Genomic DNA, 16,581 nt, shown 5'->3' with positions numbered 1-16,581 from the left:
AGTGGAGTGGAATTCAAGGCAGAATGGAATGGAATGTGGAATGCAATGGAGTGGAATGGAAAGGATTTGAATATTGAATGGAATGGAATTCAATGCAGATTGGAATGGAATGGAATGCGGAATGGAATGGAATGGAATGCGGAATGGAATGGAATGGAATGTGAAATGGAATGGAATGGAATGTGGAATAGAATGGAGTGGAATATGGAATGAAATGGAATGGAACGTGGAAAGGAAAGTGGAATGGAATTCGGAATGAAATGGAAAGGAATCGAAAGTGGAATTGCATTGAATGGAATGTGGAATTGAATGGAATGGAATGTAGAATGGAATGGAAAGGGAAGTGCAATGGAATGTGAAATGGAATGTGGATTGGAATGTGGAATAGATTGGAACGGAAAGTGGAATGGAACGAAATGGAATGTGGAGTAGAATGGAATGGAATGGAATGTGGAACGGAATGTGGAAAGGAATGGAATGGAATATGAAATGTAATGTGGAGTGGAATGGAATGGAATGTGGAATGGAGTGTGCAATGGAATGGAATGGAATGTGGAATGAAATGGAGTGGAACGTGGAGTGGAATGTGGAATGCAACGTGGAATGGAACGTGGAATGGAACGTGGAATGGAATGTGCAATGGCAGGTGGAATTGAAAGTGGAAAGGATTGTGGAATGAAACGTGGAATGGAATGTGGTGTGGAATGGAATTGAATGTGGAATGGAATGTGGAATGCAATGTGGAATGCAATGGATTGGAATGTGGAATGGAATGTGGAATGGAATGTGGAATGGAATGTAATGCAATGTGGAATCCATTGGAATTGAATTGTATTGAATGTGGAATGGAATGGAAATGAACCTAGAATGGAATGTGGAATGGAATGGAATTGAACGTGAAATGGAACGTGGAAAGGAACGTGGACTGGAACGTGGAATGGAACGTGGAAAGGAATGGAAGGGAATGTGGATTGGAAGGTAATGGAAAGCGGAATGAAATGTGTAATGGAATGGAATGGAATGGAATGTGAAACAGAATGGAACGGAATGTGGAATGGAAAGCAATGGAATGTGAAATGTAATGGTATGGAAAGTGGAATGGAATGGAATTGAAGGAAATGTTGAATGGAAAGGAGTGGTATGTGGAATGGAATGAAAAGGAATGTGGTGTGGAAATGAAAGGAATGTGGAATGGAATAGTATGTAGTGGAATGTGGACTGGAATGGGACAGAATGGAATGGAATGTGGAACGGAATGAAATAGAATGGAATGTGGAATGGAAAGTGGAATGGAATGTGACAAGGAATGTAGAATGGAATGTGGAATTGAATGAAATGGAACGTGGGATGGAACGGGATGGAACATGGAATGGAATGGACAGGGACGTGGAATGGAAGGAGGAATGGAACGTGAAATGGAATGTGCAATGGAATGCGGAATGGAACGTGAAATGGAATTGAAAGGAACGTGGAATGGAAAGGAATGGAAAGTGTAAAGGAATGTGGAACGGATCGTGGAATGAAAAGTGGAATAGAATGGAATGGAACGTGGAATATAACGTGGAATGGAATGGAATGTGATGTGGAATGGAATGTGCAATGGAATGGAATGGAATGTGGAATGGAATGTGGAATGGAATGTGGAATGGAACGTGGAATTGGTATGGAATGGAACGTGGAATCGAACGTGGAATGGAATGTGGAATGGAAATTTTAATGGAAAGTGCAATGGAGTGTGGAAAGAGACTTGGATTGGAATGGAATGGAACATGGAATGGAACATGGAATGGAATGTGGAATGGAAAGAGGAATGGAATGTGGACTGGTAATTGGAAGGGAAAGTGGAATGGAATGGAATGGAATGTGGAATGCAACGTGAAATGGAACGGAATGGAACGTGAAGTGTAACGTGGAATGCATCGTGGAAGGGAACATGGATTGGAATGAAATGTGGAATGGAATTGAATGGTATGTGGATTGCAATGTGAAATGGAAACCGGAATGGAATGCTGAATGAATTGTGGCATGAAATGTAATGGTATAAAATATGGAATGGAATGGAATGTGGAATGGAACGTGGAATGTAATGGAATAGAACGTGGAATGGAATATGGAATGCAATGGAATAGAACATGTAATGGAAGTTGGAATAGAATGTGGAAAGGAATGTGGAATGGAACGTGCAAACGAACGTCGAATGGAATGGAAAGGAACTTGTAATGGAATGTAAAATGGAATGGAATAGAACGTGGAATGGAATGTAGAATGGAAAGTGGAATGTTACGGAATGGAATGTGGAATGAAATGTGCAATGGAATGGAAAGGAATGTGGAACGGAATGTGGAATGGAATGTTGAATGGAATGATTAATGGAATATGGAATTGAAAGGAATGTGGAATGGGATGTGAAATGGAATGTGGAATGGAACGGAAGTAATGTGGAATGGAATGCGGAAAGGAAACTGGAACGGAATGGAATAGAATATGGCAAGTAACGTTTAATGGAATGGAATGGAACGTGGAATGGAAAGTGGAATGGAACGGGTAATGCAATGTGGAATAGAAAGGGGAGTGGAATGGAAAGGAATGTGGAATGGAATGGAATGCAATATGGAATGAAATGTGGAATAGAACGTGGAATGGATTGTGGAATGGAACGGAATGGAATGTGGAATGGAATAAGGAGTGGAGAGTGGAAGCGAATGTGGAATGGAATGAAATGCATACTGGAGTGGAATTTGTAATGGAATTGTGGAATGGAACGTGAAATGAAATCGAATGGAATGTGGAGCAGAACATGGAATGGAATGAAATGGAATAGGACAGGGAGTGGAACGTGGAATGGAAAGTGTAATGGAATGGAATGCAACGTTGAAAGGAATCTGCACTGGAAAGCGGAAAGGATTGGAATGTGGAAAGGAATGGAATGGAATGTGGAATAGAATGAAATGGAAAGTGGAATTGAATGGAGAATGGAATGTGTAATGGAACGTATAATGGCATGGAACGCAACGTGGAATGGAACGTGGAATGGAAAGTGGAATGGAATATGTAATGGAATGTGCAATGCATTGTGGAATGGAACGTGTAATGGAACAACGAATTGAATGGATGGAACGTGGAGTGGAACATGGAACGTAATGTGGAATGTAATGTGGAATGGAACATGGAATGGAATGTAATGGAATGTGAAATGGAACGTGAAATGGAATGGAATGGAATGTGGAATAGAATGAGGAATGGAACTTAATGGAACGTGGAAAGGATCATGGAATGGAACGTGGAATGGAAGGTAGAATGGAAGGGAATGGAATGTGGAATGAAAGGGAATGGAATGTGGAATGGAATGTGGAATGGAATGTAATCGAATGGAATGTGGAAAGGAATGGAATGTAATGAGTAATGGAAAGAATGGAATTTGGAATGGAATAAAATGGTATGGAATGTAGAATGGAATGGAATAGAATGGAATGGAATGTGGAATGGAATGGAATTTAGTGTGGAAAGCAAAGGAATGGAATGTGCATTGGAAAGGAATAGAACGTCGAATTGAATGGAATGGAATAGAATGGAATGTGAAATGGAATGTGGAATTGAATGTTAAATGGAATGTGGAATGGAATGTGGAATGGAGTAAAATGGAACGTGGAAAAGAATGGAATGGAATGTGGAGTGGAATGGAATGGAAGCTGGAATGGAACGAGGAATAGAACTTGGAATGGAATGTCGAATGGAATGTGGAAATAATGTAGAATGGAACGGAATGGATTGTGGAATAGAATTTCATGGAATGCAGAATGGAATGTGGAATGGAAAGGAATGGAATGTGAAACGGAATGTGGAATGGAATCGACTGTGCAGTGGAATTTAATTTAATGCTATGGAATAGGGATTGGAATGGAATGTAAAGTGCAGTGGAATCTGGAAAGGAATAGAATGGAACGTCGAATGGAACGCAGAATTGAATGTGGAAAGGAACGCGGAATGGAACGTGGAATGGAAAGTGGAATGAAATGTGGAATGGAATGTAATGGAATGTGGAATGGACGGGAAAGTAATGTGTAATGGAATGTGGAATGGAAGTAAATGTAATGGGTAATGGAATGTGGAATGGAATAGAACGAAATGTAATGGAAAGTGGAATGAAATGAAATGGAATGTGTAATGGAAAGGAATGGAAAGTGGAATGGAATGTAATGATATGGAATGTGGAATGGAACTGAGTGGAATGGAATGGAATGTGGAATATAATGGGATGAAATGTGGAATGCAATGTGAAACGGAATATGGAATGGAACGTCGAATGGAATGTGGAATGTAATGTGGAATTTAAAGGAATGGAATGGGGACTGGAATGTGGAATTGAATGGGGAATGGAATGAGGAATGGACTGGAATGGAATATGAAATCGGATGGAATGGAATGCTGAATGGAATGGAATGGAACAGAATGTGGAACGGATTGTGAAATGGAAGGTAGAGTGCAATGGAATAGAATGTGGAATGGAATGTGCAATGGAATGGAATGGAATGTGGAATGGAAAGTGGAATTGAATGTGGAATGGAATGTGGAATGGAACGTGGAATGGAACGCGGATTGGAAAGGAATGGAACCTGGAATGGAATGTGGAATGGAATGGAATGGAATATGTAATGGATCATGGAGTGGAGTGGAATGGAATGTGGAATGGAATGAAATGGAATGTGGAATGGTATCTGGAATGGAATGGAATGGAATGGAATGTACTGGAATGTGGAATGGAATTGAATAGAAAGTGGAATGGAATTTTGAAAGGAATTGAATGTAATGGAATGGATTGTGGAATTGAAGATGGAATGGAATGGAATGGAATGTGGAATGGAATGTGGAATGGAATGTGGACTGGAATGGAATGGAATGGAATGTGGATTGGAATGTGGAATTGAATGGAGTGGAATGGAATGTGGAATTAAATGGAATGGAATGTGGAATAGAATGTGGAATGGAATGGAATGGACTGTGAAATGGAATGGAATGGAATGTGGAAATAAATGGAATGGAAACTGGAATGGAATCGAATGGAATAAGGAATGGAATGGAATGGAACTGAATGGAATGTGGAATGGTATGGAATGGAATGGAGTGGAATTTGAATGGAATGGAATGGTATGTGGAATGGAATGGAATCTGGAATTGAAGATGAGATGGAATGGAATGGAATGTGGAAAGGAATGTGGAAAGGAGTAGAGTGAAATGAGGAATGGAAGGTGGAATTGAATGGAATGGAATGTGGATTGGAATGGAATAAAACGTGGAATGGAACGTGGAATGGAACATGGAATGGAACGTTGAAAGGAAGGTGGAATGGAATGGAATGGATTGTGGAATGTAATGGAATGCAAGGTGGAATGGAATGTGGAATGGAACGTGGATTGGGATGTGGAATGGAATGTGGAATGGAATGTAATGGAATGTGGAATGGAATGGAATGGAACGTGGAAAGGAATGGAATTTAATGTGGAATGGAACGGAATGGAACATGGAATGGAAAAGAATGGAATGTGGAATGCAATGGAATGGTATGGAATGTTGAATGGAATGGAATTGAAAGGAAAGGAAAGTTTAATGGATTGGAATGGAATGCGGAATTGGATAGAATGGAATGTGGAAAGGAATGTGGAACGGAATGTGGAATGGAATGGAATGGAATCTGGAATGGAATGTGGGATGGAATGTGGAATGGAATGTGGAATGGAATGTGGAATGGAAAGAAATGTGGAATGGAATGTGGAATGGAATGTGAAATGCAATGTGGAATAGAATGGAATGGAATGTGGAACGGAACGTGGAATTGAATGGAATGGAATGTGGAATGGCACATAGAATGGAATGGAATGAAACGTGGAATGGAATGTAGGATGGAATGTGGAGTGGAATGTGGAATGGCATGTGGAATGGAATGGGAAATAGAATGGAATGGAAGGTGGAATGGAATGTGGAAAGCAATGTGAAATCGAATGGAATGGAATGTGCAATGGAATGTGGAATGGAATGTGGAATGAAATATGGAATGGAATGTGGAATGGAATCTCAAATTTAATGGAATGGAATGTGGAATGGAATGTGGAAAGGACTGTGGAATAGAATGGAATGGAATGTGGAATGGAATGTAGTGGGTTGTGGAATGCAATGTGGAAAGGAATTTAATGGAATGTGGAGTGGAATGAGGAATGGAATGTGGAAAGGAACGTGGAATGGAACGGAATGGAATGTGCAAAGGAATGTGGAATGGAGTGTGTATTGGAATGTGAAATGGAACGATAAGGAATGTGGAATGTAATGTGGAATGGAATGTGAAATGGACGGAATGGATCGTGGATGGGAATGTGGAATGGATTGTAGCATGGAACGTGAAATGGAATGGAATTGACTGTGGAATTAAACGTGGAGAGAAATGGAATGGGACGTGCAATGGAACGTGAAATGGAAACAAATGGAACTTTAAATGCAATGTGGAATGGAATGTGGAAAGGAATGGAATGGAATGTGGAATCGAATGTGAAATGGATTGTTGAATGGAATGTGGAATTGCATGGAACTGAATGTGGAATGGAATGAAATGGAATGTGGAATGGAATGGAATGGAATGTGGAGTGCTATATCGAATGCAATGTGGAATGGAAGGTAATGGAATGTGGAATGGAATGGAATGCAATGTGGAATGGCTGGGAATAATATGGAATGTGGAATGAAATGGAATGGAATGGGGAATGGAATGTGGAATTGAATGTGGAATGGAAAGTGGAATGGAATGGACTGTAATGCAATGTGGAATGGAATGTTTAATGCAATGAAATGGAACGTGGAATGGAATGTATTGGAATGTGGAACGGAATGGAACGTAGAATGGAAAGGAATGCAATGTGGATTGGAATAGAATGCAATGTGGAATGAAATGTGAAATTGAATGTATAATGGAATGTGGAATGGAATGAAATGGATCATGGAAGGGAATGAAAGGGAACGTGGAATGGAAAGGAATGGGAAGTGGAATGGAATGTGGAATGGAACGTGGAATGGAATGTACAATGGAATGCTTAATGGAACGAGGAATGGAATGGAATGGAACGTGTAAAGGAATGTGAATTGAAATGTGGAATCGAATATGGAATGGAACATGGAACGGAATGGATTGCAACCTGGAATGGAACTTGGAAAGGAACGTGGACAGGAACGTGGAATGTAACGTGGAATGGAAAGGAATGGAATGTGGAATGAAAGGAAATGGAATGGATTGTGGAATGGAATGTGGAACGGAATGTGGAATGGAATGTGGAATGGAATGTGGAAAGGAATGTGGAATGGAGGGGAATTGAATAAGAAAAGTAATGGATTGGAATGTGGAATGGAATGTGGGTTGGAATGTGTAATGGACGGTGGAATGGAATGTGGAAACGAATGTGGAAGGGAACGGAATGGAGTGTGAAATGGAATGGATTGGAATGTGGAACGGAATGAAATGGAATGTGGAATTGAAAGTGGAATGAAATGGAATCGAGTGTGGAATGGATTGGAACGGAATGTAGAATTGAATGTGGGACAGAATGTGGAAAGGAATGTGGAATGGAATGTGGGATTGAACGGAATGGTATGTGAAATGGAATGGAATGGAAAGTGGAATGGGATGTGGAAAGGAATGGAATGGGATATGGAATGGGATGTGGAAATGAATGTGGAATGGAAAGGAATGGAATGTGAAATTGAATGTGGAATGTAGTGTGGAATGTAATGTGGAATGGACAGTGAAATGGAATGTGAAATGGAATGGAATGGAATGTGGAATGCAATGTGAAATGGAAAGGAAAGTAAAGTGGAATGGAATGAAATGGGACGTGGTATGGAACGTGGAATGAAACGTGGACAAGAACATGGAATGTAGCATGGAATGGAATGGAATGGAATGTGGAATAGAATGTAAAGGAACGTGGAAAGGAAAGTGGATTGGAATGGAATGGAATGTGGAATGTTATGAAATGGAATGTGTAATGGAATGGGGAATGGAATCTGGAAAGGTTTGTGGAATGGAAAGTAATGGAATGTGTAATGGAATGTGGAATGGCGTGTGCAATGGAATGTGGAATGTATTGTGGAATGGAATGTGAAATGGAATCTGGAATGGAATGGAATGGAATGTGGAATGATTGCGGAATTGAATGTGAAGTGGAATCTGGAATGGAATTGAATGGAATGTGGAATGGACGTGGAATTTAATCTGGAAAGGAATGTGGAATGGAACGGAATGGAATGTGCAATGGAATGTGTAATGGCTAGTGGAAAGGAATGTGGAATGGAACGGAATAGAATGTGGAATGGAATGTGGAATGGAGTGTGGAATGGAATGGGGAATGGACGGAATAGAATGTGGAATAGAATGTGGAATGTAATGTAGGATGGAACGTGAAATTGAATGTAACTCACTGTGGAATTGAATGTGAAATGAAATGGAATAGGACATGGAATGGAAAGGGCAATGCAACGTGGAATGGAGAGGAATGAAACGTTAAATGGAATGTGGAATGGAATGTGGAAAGGAATGGAATGGAATGTGGAATGGAATGTGAAATGGAATGTGCAATGGAATGGAATGGAATGTGGAATGGAATGGTATGGAATGTGGAATGGAATGTGGAACGGAATGTGGAATGGAATGTCCAATGAATGTGGAATGGAACAGAATGGAATGTGAAATGGAAAGTGGAAAGGAATGGATTGGAATGTGGAATGAATGTGGAATGGAATGGAATGGAATGTGAAACGGAATGAGGAATGGAATGGAATGTGGAATGGGATGTGAAACGGAATGTGGAACGGAATGTGGAAAGGAATGTGGAAAGGAAGTTGGAATATAACGGGATGGAATGTGAAATGCAATGGAAAGAAATGTGGAATGGAATGTGGAATGGATTGAAATGGAATGTGGAATGGAATGTGGAAAGGAATGTGGAATGGTACGGAAAGGATCGTGGAATGGAATGTGGAATGGAGTGTGGATTGGAATGTGGAATGGAATGTGGAAAGCAATGAGGAAAGGAATGTGGAAAGGAATGTGGAATGGAACGAAATGGAATGTGGAATGGAATGTGGAATGGATTGTGGAATGGAATGTGTAATGGAACGGAATGCAATATGAAATGGAATGTGGAATGGAATGTCAAATATAATGCAATGGAATGTGTAATTTTATGTCGAATGGAATGGAAGGGAACGTGGAATGGAATGTAGGATGGACTGTGGAATGACATGTGGAATGGAAAGTAAACGAATGTGCAAAGGACTATGGAATGGAATGTGGAATGGAATGTGGAATGGAACGCAATGGATTGTGGAATGGAATGTGGAAGGGAACGTGCAACGGAATGAAATGGAACGTGGAATTGAATGGAATAGAATGTGGAATGGAATGGAATGGAACGAGGAATGGAAAGTGGAATAGAACGTGGAATGGAAGGTTGAATGGAACGGGGAATGGAAATGAAAGGAATGTGCAATGGAATGTGGAAAGGAATTGAAAGGAATGTGCCAAGAAATAGGGAATGGAATGTGGAATGAAATGTGGAATGGAACGCAGTGGAATGTGGAATGGAACGTGGAATGAAAAGGGGAATGGAATGGAATGGAAAGCGGAATGGAATGTGGAAATGAACGTAGAATGGAAAGTGGAATGTAATGTGAAATGGAATGGAAAGGAATGTGGAATGGAATGTAGAATGCAAAATGGAATGGAATGGAATGGAATGGAACCGGAAACGGAATGTGGAATGGAATGTGAAATGAAACGTGGAATGGAATGTGGAATGGAATGAAATGGAGCTTGGAATGGAACGTTGAATGGAATGTGGAATCGAATGGATTGGAATGTAGAATGGAATATGGAATGTAATGGAATGGAATGTGGAATGGAATGTGCAATGGAATGGAATGGAATGCGCAAAGGAATGTAGAATGCAATGCGGAATGGAATGCAATGCCATTTCAAATGGAATGTGGAATGTAATGTGAAATGGAATATGGAAAGAAATGTGGAATGGAATGTAATGGAACGTGGAATTGAATGAAATCGAAAGGAACATAGAATTTAACATGGAATGGAACGTGGAAAGGAAATTGGAATGCAATGGAATGAAATGTGGAAAGGAATTTTGAATGGAATGTAGAATGGAATGGAATGGAATGGAGTGGAATGGAAAGTGGAACGGAATGTGGAATGGAATGTTTAACGGAACGTGCAATGGAATGTAATGGAACGTGGAATGGAACGTGCAATGGTGCGTGGAATAAAACGTGGAATTTAATGAGGAATGGAACGGAAAGGAATTTGGAATGGAATGTGGAATGGAATGTGAAATGCAATAAGGAATTGAATGCAATGGAATGTGGAACGGAACGTGGAATTGACTGGAATGGAACGTGGAATGGAACATGCAATGGAATGGAATGAAACGTGGAATGGAAAGTGGAATGGAATGGAATGGAATTTGGAATGGAATGTGAAATTGAATGGAATGGAATGTGCAATGGAATCTGGAATGGAATGTAATGGAATGTGGAATGGAACAAAAAGGAATGTGGAATAGAAAGTTTAATGGAATGGAATGGAATGTGCAACGGAAGATGGAATGGAATGGAGTGGAACGTGGAATGGAATTTTGAAGGGAAATTGGAGTGGAACGTGGAATGGAATCTGGAATGCAACCTGGAATGAAATGTGGAATGGAAAGTGGAATGGAATGAAATTGAATGAGGAATGGAATGTGGAATAGGATGTGGAATGGAACAGAATGGAACGGAATGGATTGTGGAATGGAATGTGGAATGGAATGTGGAATGGAAAGTGGAATGTAATGGAATGGAACTTGTAATGGAAAGTGGAATGGAACGTGAAATGGAATGTGGCACTGAATGTGGAATGGCACAGGCAATGGAATGTGGAATGCAACGTGTAATGTAACGGAATGGAAAGTGGAATGGAATGGAATGGAATGGAATGGAACGTGGAATGGAACGTGGAATGGAATGTGGAATGGAATGTCGAATATAATGGTATGTGGAATGGAATGGAGTGGAATGCAATAAATGAATGGAATGGAAAGAGCAATTGAATGGAATGGAATGTGTAATGGAATCGAATGTGGAATGGCGTGGCATGGAATGGAATGTGGAATGGAATGGAATAGAATACAGTGGAATGGTATGTGGAATGGAATGGAATGTGGAATGGAATAGAATGTGGAATGGAATGAAATTGAATGGAATGAAATGGAATGGAATGTGCAATGGAATGTAATGGAATGTGGAATGGAATGGAATGTGTAATGGAATGTTGAATGGAATGGAAGGTGCAATGGAACGTGCAGTGTAACGGAATGGAATGTGCAGTGGAATGGAATGGAATGTGCAAAGGAATGTGGAACGGAATGTGGAAGTTTATGAAGTGGTATGTCAAAGGGAAAGAGGTATGGAATGTGAAATGGAATGTGGAAAGAAAGGTCGAATATAATGGAATGGAACGTAGAAAGGAATGGAATGGAACGTTTAATGGATCATGGAATGGAACGTGGAAAGGAATGTGGTATGGAATGCAATGGAATGTGGAATGGAATGTGGAATGGAATGGAATGGAATGGAATGGAATGGAAAGGATTGTGGAATGTAATGTGAAATGGAACCTTGTATAGAATGGAGTATAATGTGGAATGGAACGTGGAATTTAACTGAATATACCTTGGAATGGAACGTAGAATGGAATGTTGAAAGGAATGTGGAATGGAATGGAATGGAATGTGGAATGGAATGGAATGGAATTGACTGGAATGTGGAATGGAATGCAGTGAAATGTGGAATGGAATAGAATATGGAATGGAATGAAATGGAATGCATTGCAGAATGGAATAGAATGTTGAATGGAATGAAGTGGAACGGAACGTTTAACGGAATGGAATGGAATGGAATGTGGAATATAATGGAATGGAATGGAACTGAACGGAATTTGCAATTGAATGGAGTGGGAAGTGGAATGGAATAGAATGGTGAATGCAAAGAAATGGAATGGAATGTGGAATGGAATGGAATGGAATGTGGAACTGAATGAAATTGAATATGGAATGGAGTGGAAAATAATGGAATCTGGAATGGAATGTGGAATGGAATGGGATGGAATGGAATGGAAAGTGGAATGGAATGGAATCGAATCTGGACAGGAATGTGGAATGCAATGTGGACTGCAGTGTGTAAAGGAATGGAATGGAATGTGGAATGGAACTGAATTGAATGTGGAATGGAAATTGGAATGGAATGGAATGCCAAGTGAAATGGCATGTGAAATGGAAACTGGAATGGAACGTGGAAAGGTACGTGGAATGGATTAGAATGGAATGAGATATGCAACGGAAAGAAATGTGGAATGGAATAGAATGGAATGTCCAATGCAATGTGGAATGGAATGGAATTGAAGGCGGAATGGAATGTGGAAAGGAATGCAAAGGAATGTGAAATGGAAAGAAATGGAATGTGGAATGGAATGTGGAATGGAATGGAATGAAATTGAATTTCAAATGGAATGAAATGGAATGTGGAATGGAATGTGCAAAGGAATGGAATAGAGTGGAATGGGGATTGGAATGTGGACTGGAATAGAATCTAAGGTGGAATGAAATGGAATGGAATGGTTTGCCATGTGGAATGCAATGTGGAATGAATTGGAATGGAATGAAATTGAAAGTGGAATGGAATGGAATGCAATGTGGAATGGAATGGGAATGGAATGGAATGGAATGTGGAATTGAATGGAATGGAATGTGGAATGGAAGGGAATGGAATGTGGAATGGAAATGACTGGAACGTGGAATTCAATGGAATGGAATGAAATGCAATGTGCAATTGAATAGAATTGAACAGGGAATGGAATGTGGAATGGAATGAAATGGAATGTGCAATTGAATGGAATTGAACGGGGAATAGAATGTAGAATGGAATGGCATGGATTGTGGCATAGAACCGAAAGGAAGTGAATGTGTAATGGAATGTGGAATGGAACATAGAATGGAATTGAATGGAATGTGGAATGGAATAGAGCTTGGAATGGAATGGAATGGAATGTGGATTGGAATGGAATGGAATGGAATTTGGAATGGAATGGAATGGAAGGGAATGTGGAATGTAACGGAAGGGAATGTGGAATGCAATGGAATGGAATGGAACTTGGAATTGAATGGAATGGAAGGGAATGTTGAATGCAATGGAAGGGAATGTTGAATGCAATGGAATTGAATGGAACGTGGAATTGAATGGAATTGAATGGGGAAAGGAATGAGGAATGGAAAGTGGAATTGAATGTGAAATGGAATGGAATGGAAGGGAAAGGAATGTGGAATAGAATGGAATGGAACGGAATGTGCAATGGAATGTTGAATGGAATGTGGAATGGAATGTGGAATGGAATGGAATGGAATGAGGAATGGAATGGAAGATGGAATGGAATGGAATGTGGATTGGAATACAATTGAATGGAATGTGGAATGGAATGGAATGGAATGGAAGGTGAAACGGAATTTGGAATGGAATGTTGAATGGAATGAAATGGAATGTGGAATGCAACAGAATTGAATGTGGAATGGTAAGTGGAAAGTAATGGAACATGGAATGGAATGTGGAATGGAATGGGGAATGCAATGTGGAATGGAATGTGGAATGGAATGTGGAGTGGAATATGGAAAGAAATGTAGCATGGAATGTGGAATGGAACGGAATTGAATGTGGAATGGAACGGAATGGTATGTGGAATGAAACGTGGAATGGAATGTGGCAAGTAACGTAGAATGGAACGTGGAAACAATGGAATGGAACGTGGAATAAAATGTCGAATGGAATGGAATAGAATGTGGAATAGAATGTGCAATGAAATGTGGAATGGAATGGAAAGAAATGTGGAATGGAAGGTGGAGTTGAATGGAAAGGAATGTTGAATGGAAGGTGAAGTTGAATGGAAAGAATGTCGAATAGAATGCAATGTAATGTGGAATAGAATGTGGAATGGAATGGAAAGGAAAGTGGAATGGAATGTGGAATGGAATGGAATGGAAAGTGGAAAGGAATGTGGAATGGAAAGGACTGTAATATGGAATGGAATGTGGAATGGAAAGTGGAATGGAATGGAATGGAAAGTGGAACGGAATGGAATGGAGTGGAAAGTGGAACGGAATGGAATGGAAAGGGAAGTGGAATGGAATGGAATGGAATGTGGAATGGAAGGCGGAGTTGAATAGAAAGGAATGTGGAATGGAATTTAAAGGAATGTGCAATGGAATGTGAAATGGAATGGAATGGAATGGAATATGGAATCGATTGTGGAATGGAAAGGACTGTAATAAGGAAGGGAACGGAAAGGAATGGAATGTGGAATGGAATGGAATGGAATGTGGAAAGCAATGCAATGGAATGGAATGTGGAATTGAACGGAATGGAATGGAACGTTGAATGCAATGGAATGGAATGGAACGTGGAATTGAATGGAATTGAACAGTGAAAGAAATGTGGAATGGAAAGTGGAATGGAATGTGGAATGGCATGGAATGTAATGTGGAATGGAATGGAATGGAATGTGGAATAGAATGGAATGGAATGTGTAATGGAATGTGGAATGAAATGTTGAATGGAATTGAACTTGGAATGGAATGGAATGGAATGGAATGTGGACTGGAATGGAAAGGAATGGAATGTGGAATGGAATGGAATGGAAAGGAAAGTGAAATGAAATTTGGAATGGAATGTGGAATGGAATGAAATGGAATGCAGAATGGAATAGAATGGAATGTGTAATGGAAAGTGGAATGGAATGTGGAATGGAATGTGGAATGAAATGTAGTATTGAATGTGGAATGGAATGGAGTGGAATGTCCAATGGGATGTGGAATGGAATGGAATTGAATGCGGAATGGAATGTGGAATGAAATGGAAATGAATGTGTAATGGAAAGAAATGAAATGTGGAAGGGAATGTTGAATGGAATGGAATGGAATTGAAGGTGAAATGGAATGGAATGGAATGTGGAATGGAATGTGCAAAGGAATTGAATGGAGTGGAATGTGGAATAGAATGTGGAATGGAATGGAATAGATTGTGTAATGTAATGTAGTGGAAAGTGGAATGCAATGGGTTGCAATGTGTAATTTAATGTGGAATGGAATGGAATTGAAAGCAGAATGGAATGGAATGGAATGTGGAATGGAATGGGAATGGAATGGAGTGTAATGTGGAATGGAATGGAATGGAATGTGGAATGGAATGGAATGCAATCTGGAATACAATGGAATGGAATGGAATGGAATGGAAAGTGGAATGGAATGGAATGCAATCTGGAATAGAATGGAATGGAATGGAATGTGCAAAGGAATGTGGAATGGAATGTGGAAAGGAATGTGGAATGGAATGTGGAATGGAATTGAATTGGAATGGAATGGATTGGTATGTGGATTGGAATGGAATGAAATGGAATGTGGAATGAAATTAAATGGAATGGAATGTGAAATGGAATTTGGAATGGAATGTGGAATGGAATGAAATGGAATGTGGAATGCAATAGAAAGGAATGTGGAATGGTAAGTGGAAACTAATGGAACATGGAAAGGAATATGGAATGGAATATGGAATGGAATGTGGAATGGAATGTGGAATGGAATGTGGAATGGAATATGGAAAGAAATGTAGCATGGAATGTGGAATGGAACGGAATTGAATGTGGAAAGGAACGGAAAAGAATGTGGAACGAAATGTGCAATGGAAAGTGGAATGAAACTTAGAATGGAACGTGGAAAGGAATGGAATGGAACGTGGAAAGAAATGTAGAATGGAATGAAATAGAATGCGGAATGGAATGTGCCATCAAATGTGGAATGGATTGGAAAAGAATGTGGAATGGAAGGTGGAGTTGAACGGAAAGAAATGTCGAATAGAATGCAATGTAAAGCACAATAGAATGCGGAATGGAATGGAATGGAATGTGGAATGGAATGCGGAAAGGAATGGAATGGAAAGTAGAATGGAATGTGGAATGGTAAGGACTGTAATATGGAATGGAATGTGGAATGGAAAGTGGAAGGGAATGGAATGGAAAATGGAACGGAATGGAATGGAATTGAATGTTGAATGGAATGGAATGCAATGTGGAATGGAAGTTGCGGTTGAATGGAAAGGAATGTGGAGTGGAATGTAATGGAAAGTGCAATGGAATGTGGAGTGGAATGGAATGTGGAATGGAATGGAATGGAATGTGGAATGGAATGTGGAATGGAAAGGACTGTAATGTGGAATGGAACGGAATGGAATGGAATGTGGAATGGAATGGAATGGAATGTGGAATGCAATGGAATGGAATGGAAAGTGGAATGGAATGTGGAATGGAATGGAATTGTATGTAAAATGGAATTGAATGGAACGTGTAATTGAATTGAATTGAACGGGGAAAGGAATGTGGAGTGGAAAGTGGAATGGAATGTGGAATGGAATGAAATGGAATGTGGACTGGAATGGGATTTAATGTGGAATGGA

The sequence above is a fragment of the Pongo pygmaeus genome, chromosome 13, assembly GCF_028885625.2.
Source record: "Pongo pygmaeus isolate AG05252 chromosome 13, NHGRI_mPonPyg2-v2.0_pri, whole genome shotgun sequence".
In the NCBI taxonomy this organism is placed as follows: Eukaryota; Metazoa; Chordata; class Mammalia; order Primates; family Hominidae; genus Pongo; species Pongo pygmaeus.
Note: the sequence above shows the minus strand (reverse complement) of the source record.